Raw genomic sequence first — 5,975 nt, 5'->3', positions numbered from 1 at the left:
CCATAGATGTCTCAAGTTGAGGGAGAGTGCAATTGGCATTCTGACAGCAGGAATGTCCATCAGAGCTAAGAGAAACAGGATTTTAAAAATATCTCTATATATTTTTAATGGCTATATATACTGCTCAAAAAAATAAAGGGAACACTTAAACAACACATTCTAGATCTGAATGAAAGAAATAATCTTATTAAATATTTTTTTCTTTACATAGTTGAATGTGCTGACAACAAAATCACACAAAAATAATCAATGGAAATCCAATTTATCAACCCATGGAGGTCTGGATTTGGAGTCACACTCAAAATTAAAGTGGAAAACCACACTACAGGCTGATCCAACTTTGATGTAATGTCCTTAAAACAAGTCAAAATGAGACTCAGTAGTGTGTGTGGCCTCCACGTGCCTGTATGACCTCCCTACAACGCCTGGGCATGCTCCTGATGAGGTGGCGGATGGTCTCCTGAGGGATCTCCTCCCAGACCTGGACTAAAGCATCCGCCAACTCCTGGACAGTCTGTGGTGCAACGTGGCGTTGGTGGATGGAGCGAGACATGATGTCCCAAATGTGCTAAATTTGATTCAGGTCTGGGGAACGGGCGGGCCAGTCCATAGCATCAATGCCTTCCTCTTGCAGGAACTGCTGACACACTCCAGCCACATGAGGTCTAGCATTGTCTTGCATTAGGAGGAACCCAGGGCCAACCGCACCAGCATATGGTCTCACAAGGGGTCTGAGGATCTCATCTCGGTACCTAATGGCAGTCAGGCTACCTCTGGCGAGCACATGGAGGGCTGTGCGGCCCCCCAAAGAAATGCCACCCCACACCATGACTGACCCACCACCAAACTGGTCATGCTGGAGGATGTTGCAGGCAGCAGAACGTTCTCCACGGCGTCTCCAGACTTTGTCACGTCTGTCACATGTGCTCAGTGTGAACCTGCTTTCATCTGTGAAGAGCACAGGGCGCCAGTGGCAAATTTGCCAATCTTGGTGTTCTCTGGCAAATGCCAAACGTCCTGCACGGTGTTGGGCTGTAAGCACAACCCCCACCTGTGGACGTCGGGCCCTCATACCACCCTCATGGAGTCTGTTTCTGACCATTTGAGCAGACACATGCACATTTGTGGCCTGCTGGAGGTCATTTTGCAGGGCTCTGGCAGTGCTTCTCCTGCTCCTCCTTGCACAAAGGCGGAGGTAGCGGTCCTGCTGCTGGGTTGTTGCCCTCCTACGGCCTCCTCCACGTCTCCTGATGTACTGGCCTGTCTCCTTGTAGCGCCTCCATGCTCTGGACACTATGCTGACAGACACAGCAAACCTTCTTGCCACAGCTCGCATTGATGTGCCATCCTGGATGAGCTGCACTACCTGAGCCACTTGTGTGGGTTGTAGACTTCGTCTCATGCTACCACTAGAGTGAAAGCACCGCCAGCATTCAAAAGTGACCAAAACATCAGCCAGGAAGCATAGGAACTGAGAAGTGGTCTGTGGTCCCCACCTGCAGAACCACTCCTTTATTGGGGGTGTCTTGCTGATTGCCTATAATTTCCACCTGTTGTCTCTTCCATTTGCACAACAGCATGTGAAATTTATTGTCAATCAGTGTTGCTTCCTAAGTGGACAGTTTGATTTCACAGAAGTGTGATTGACTTGGAGTTACATTGTGTTGTTTAAGTGTTCCCTTTATTTTTTGAGCAGTGTATAATACAAATTGAGGTAAGGGCAATGGAAATGCATTTGGCGGTTGATCTGCTTCTGTTCTGTGGGTGGCACTGTGTGCTCTTTTCAAAGGATGGGTCCCGGTCTCTGGGATCCGGGGATCGGGAGTGGTCTGTTGGGCATTGGGATGACAACCCAACTCGGGATGAGGATGGGTTTTAGCGGGTGGAATAGTGGGGACCAATTGGAGGTTTACTTAGTAGCAATGCAAATATCATTGTGTAGCTATATAGACACTTAATCATCATGTTACTTTTTAACGGTACGTTTACAAACCTTTATTATGATAAATAGAATTGAAACTTGCGTCTCATTATGGTAAGTGGTGAAATAAGTATAGCCAGTTATAATTGTAATGGCCTAGCAGATAATAAGAAAATGATTTACCTGGCTAAAAGAGAAGGAATATAATATCTATTGTTTACAGGAAACTCATTCAACAATTTTAGATGAATTTTGGGGGAAAAAGGACTGGGGGGGTTGAAATATATTTCTCCCATGGGTAAAGAAATTCAAAAGGGGTGATGATATTAATTAACAGTAATTTTGATCCAAATGTGCAAATTGTCCAAACAGATCGTCAAGGTTGGTGGATTATTTTAAATATGTTATTGGACAATAAACAGATATGGCTTATTTACTTATATGGTCCAGATAATAATCCAAGCTTCTTTGAAAATATATATAAGAATTTATCAATTCTACAAGCAACAATAGATTCTATTATTATAGTGGGAGATTTAAATACGGTTTTAAATACCTCTATGGACCGTAAAGGAAATCACACTACAAACTATCACCCTCAGGCACTTAAGGAAATCATGAATGTCATGGATATATTAGAATTAGTGGATATATAGAGGCTTAAATACCCTGACCTAGTGAGATATACATGGCAGAGGCTTAATCAAGCTAGTCGTCTTGATTACTTTCTTATGTTATTCTCTCTGGCACCAACAGTTTACAAAGTGTTGATAGGGGACAGAATGTGGTCGGATCATCACATAATTGGCATATATTACTCTTGCAGAATATCCATGTGGGTGAAGATATTGGAAATTTAATCAAAGCCTACTGGATGATAACTTGTTTGTAACTAGGACAGAAGAATTTATAACTGACTTTTCCTACATAACATAGGTATAGCAGATCCCCTTATTGTATGGGACACTTTTAAATGTGCCTTTAGAGGCCATGCAATTCAGTACTCATCTATAAAACAAAAGCAATGTAGGTCAAAAGAGTCCATATTAACAAAGGAAATTGAAGGACTAACAGTACAGTTAGATAGCAATAAAAAAAGGCACAGAATAAGTTAGAGGATGTCACGACTCCCACCGAAGGTGGCACCCCCTCCTGCTCGGGTGTCGCTTGGCGGTCGTCGTCACCGGCCTACTAGCTGCCACTGATTCCTTTTTTGTTTTCCCCCTTTCTGTAATTGTTTGCACCTGTCCTTAGTTGGGTTGATTAGCGGGGCTATATGAGCTAGTTGGCCCGCCTGCTCTTTGTGTGGGATTGTTTCTCTGTTGTTTGCTTGTGTACACGCTGACTGTGTTTTCCCCTGTGTTTGGAGCACTTTGTTTTGTGTGAGCTCTCATCGCTGTTTGGGGTGGCTTGTGTTTTCGCCATTTAGCTCATTAAAAGCCACTACCCTGTATCGCTGCTTCCTGCGTTTGATTCCTCTCCCACTACGCCCGAGCATTACAGAGGCAAAACAAAAATAAATGGAGGAACTTATTCAAGAAAGATTCAGTGTAATATATTATAAAAATAACTGGATGGAATATGGGGAAAAATGCAGAGGATCATTATTAGCATGTTTTAACCACTCCTATATAAACGGTAGATTATCGGACACACAACAAGAAGGTCTGATTTCATTATTACTAAACAGGATCCAAGTGCTATACATAAAGATCCAGTCCATTTAAAAAATTTGAGGCCTCTTACACTTCAGTGTTGTGATGCAAAAATCTATTTATTATTGTCATCGATAGCTGTTAAAATTAGATCTAACAATAATATTAAGCGATTAGAAATTTGTGGTTTAAAAACAAAGGTATCACTGTATACTGATGATTCATCCCTCCACAGCCTCATAGAGGATCTAGATACTTTTGCTAACCTCTCTGGATTAAAACCAAATTATGATAAATATTACGTATTGGATCACAAAAAATGTTACTTTTACATTACCGTGTAGTTTACCAATAAAATTGTCTGACAGGGATGTGGACATACTCTGTATACATATCCCGAAAGACAGAAATGATCTCACTCCAATAAATGTTTATAGAACGTTTTGCCTACACCTTGTGACCTGCTTTTCAAATTATATGAACAAAAAATATTCAATTTTATTTGGAAAGGCAAGCAAGACAAAATTAGAAGGGCCTATTTATATAATGAATATGAATTTGGAGGGCAGAAATGATTAAATATTAAAGCATTAGACCTCTCACTAAAGGCATCAGTCATACAAAAGTTATAATTAAATCCTAAATGGTTCTCAAGTAAATTAGTAAGAATGTCTCACCCCATGTTCAAGAATGGCTTTTTCCTGTAAGGGGTGTGTACTGGCGGTAGAGAAGTCAGGCACAGGAGAGCAAAAACTGCTTTACAACAGCACAGTTTAATAATAAAAACCACCATTAACAGAACAATAAATCAAATGGGTACAAAACCCGTCACACACCAGCATAACGTGCACAAGCACATACAACAAACAATTCTGGACAAGGACATGGGTGGGGGGGGACAGAGGGTTAAATACACAACATGTAATGATGGAATTGAAACCAGGTGTGTGGGAAGACAAGACAAAACAAATGGAAAATGAAAGGTGGATCGGCGATGGCTAGAAGACCGGTGACGTCGACCACCGAACGTCGCCCAAACAAGGAGAGGGACCGACCGACTTCGGAGGAAGTCGTGACATTTCCCCTTTATTCAGATTACAACTGCTCACTTTCGGTTATTTGAAAACAAAATAATCTCCAAATATTGTTATTTTTTAAACAAGCCTTAGAAAGTTTGTTGCAATTTCACTTTAATCCATCAGAAAATACAGAACAAATAATACAACAAATAATGTGGTTAAACTAAAAAAAAAAAAAAAACTGTTTTTCGATATAATGTTTAAAAAAGGTATAATTTTTGTAAATTATATCATAAATAGGACTGGTGGAGTTATGTCACACATGCAGGCCATTAAACAATAGGAGGAAAATTTGAAATCATCTACAGTATAATCACTGCAATCATCCACATGCAGCTAGTACAGACATGTCATCAAATTACCATGTCATCAAATCAAACTAAATTCTATTTGTCACATACACATGGTTAGCAGATGTTATTGCGAGTGTAGCGAAATGCTTGTGCTTCTAGTTCCGACAGTGCAGCAATATCTAACATGTAATCTAACAATTCCACAACTACCTAATACACACAAATTTAAGTAAAGGAATGGAATAAGAATATATATGTATAAATATATGGATGAGCAATGATAGAGCGGCATAGGCAAGATGCAATAGATGGTATAGAATACACTATATACACTACCGTTCAAAAGTTTTGAAAGAAAAGCACATTTTTTGTCCATTAAAATAACATCAAATTGATCAGAAATACAGTGTAGACATTGTTAATGTTGTAAATGACTATTGTAGCTGGAAACGGCATATTTGTCACATCCTGTTCAGTAAAGGGGTATTTTGTTATTGTAGTTTGGTCAGGACGTGGCAGGGGTGTTTGTTTAGAATGTCTCGGGGTTTGTTGGTTTATGTGCTTATGTAAGAGGGGTGTTTGTTTAGAGTGTTCCGGGGTTGTTGGTCTATGTTCTATGTTAGTGTATTTCTATGTTCAGTCTAGTCTTTCTATTTCTATGTTTCGGGTTTGTTGATTGACCTTCAATCGGAGGCAGCTGTTCCTCGTGGCCTCTGATTGAAGGTCCTATGTATAGGGGTGTTTGTGGGTAGTTGTTTCCTGTTTTGTGTCTGTGCACATGACATGACAGGACTGTTTAGTGTCGTTCGTTGTTTTGTATACGTGATTTGTTTGTTTTTTCCTTCTTTTGATTTAATAAAGAAGATGAGTATACACGTTCCCGCTGCACCTTGGTCTAATCCTTACGACACCCGTTACAATATTTTTTATGGAATATCTACATAGGCGTACAGAGGTCCATTATCAGCAACCATCACTCCTGTGATTATCAGCAACCATCACTCCTGTGTTCCAATGGCAAGTTGTG

The sequence above is a fragment of the Salmo trutta genome, chromosome 34, assembly GCF_901001165.1.
Source record: "Salmo trutta chromosome 34, fSalTru1.1, whole genome shotgun sequence".
In the NCBI taxonomy this organism is placed as follows: domain Eukaryota; kingdom Metazoa; phylum Chordata; class Actinopteri; order Salmoniformes; family Salmonidae; genus Salmo; species Salmo trutta.
This window is presented reverse-complemented; position numbering follows the sequence as displayed.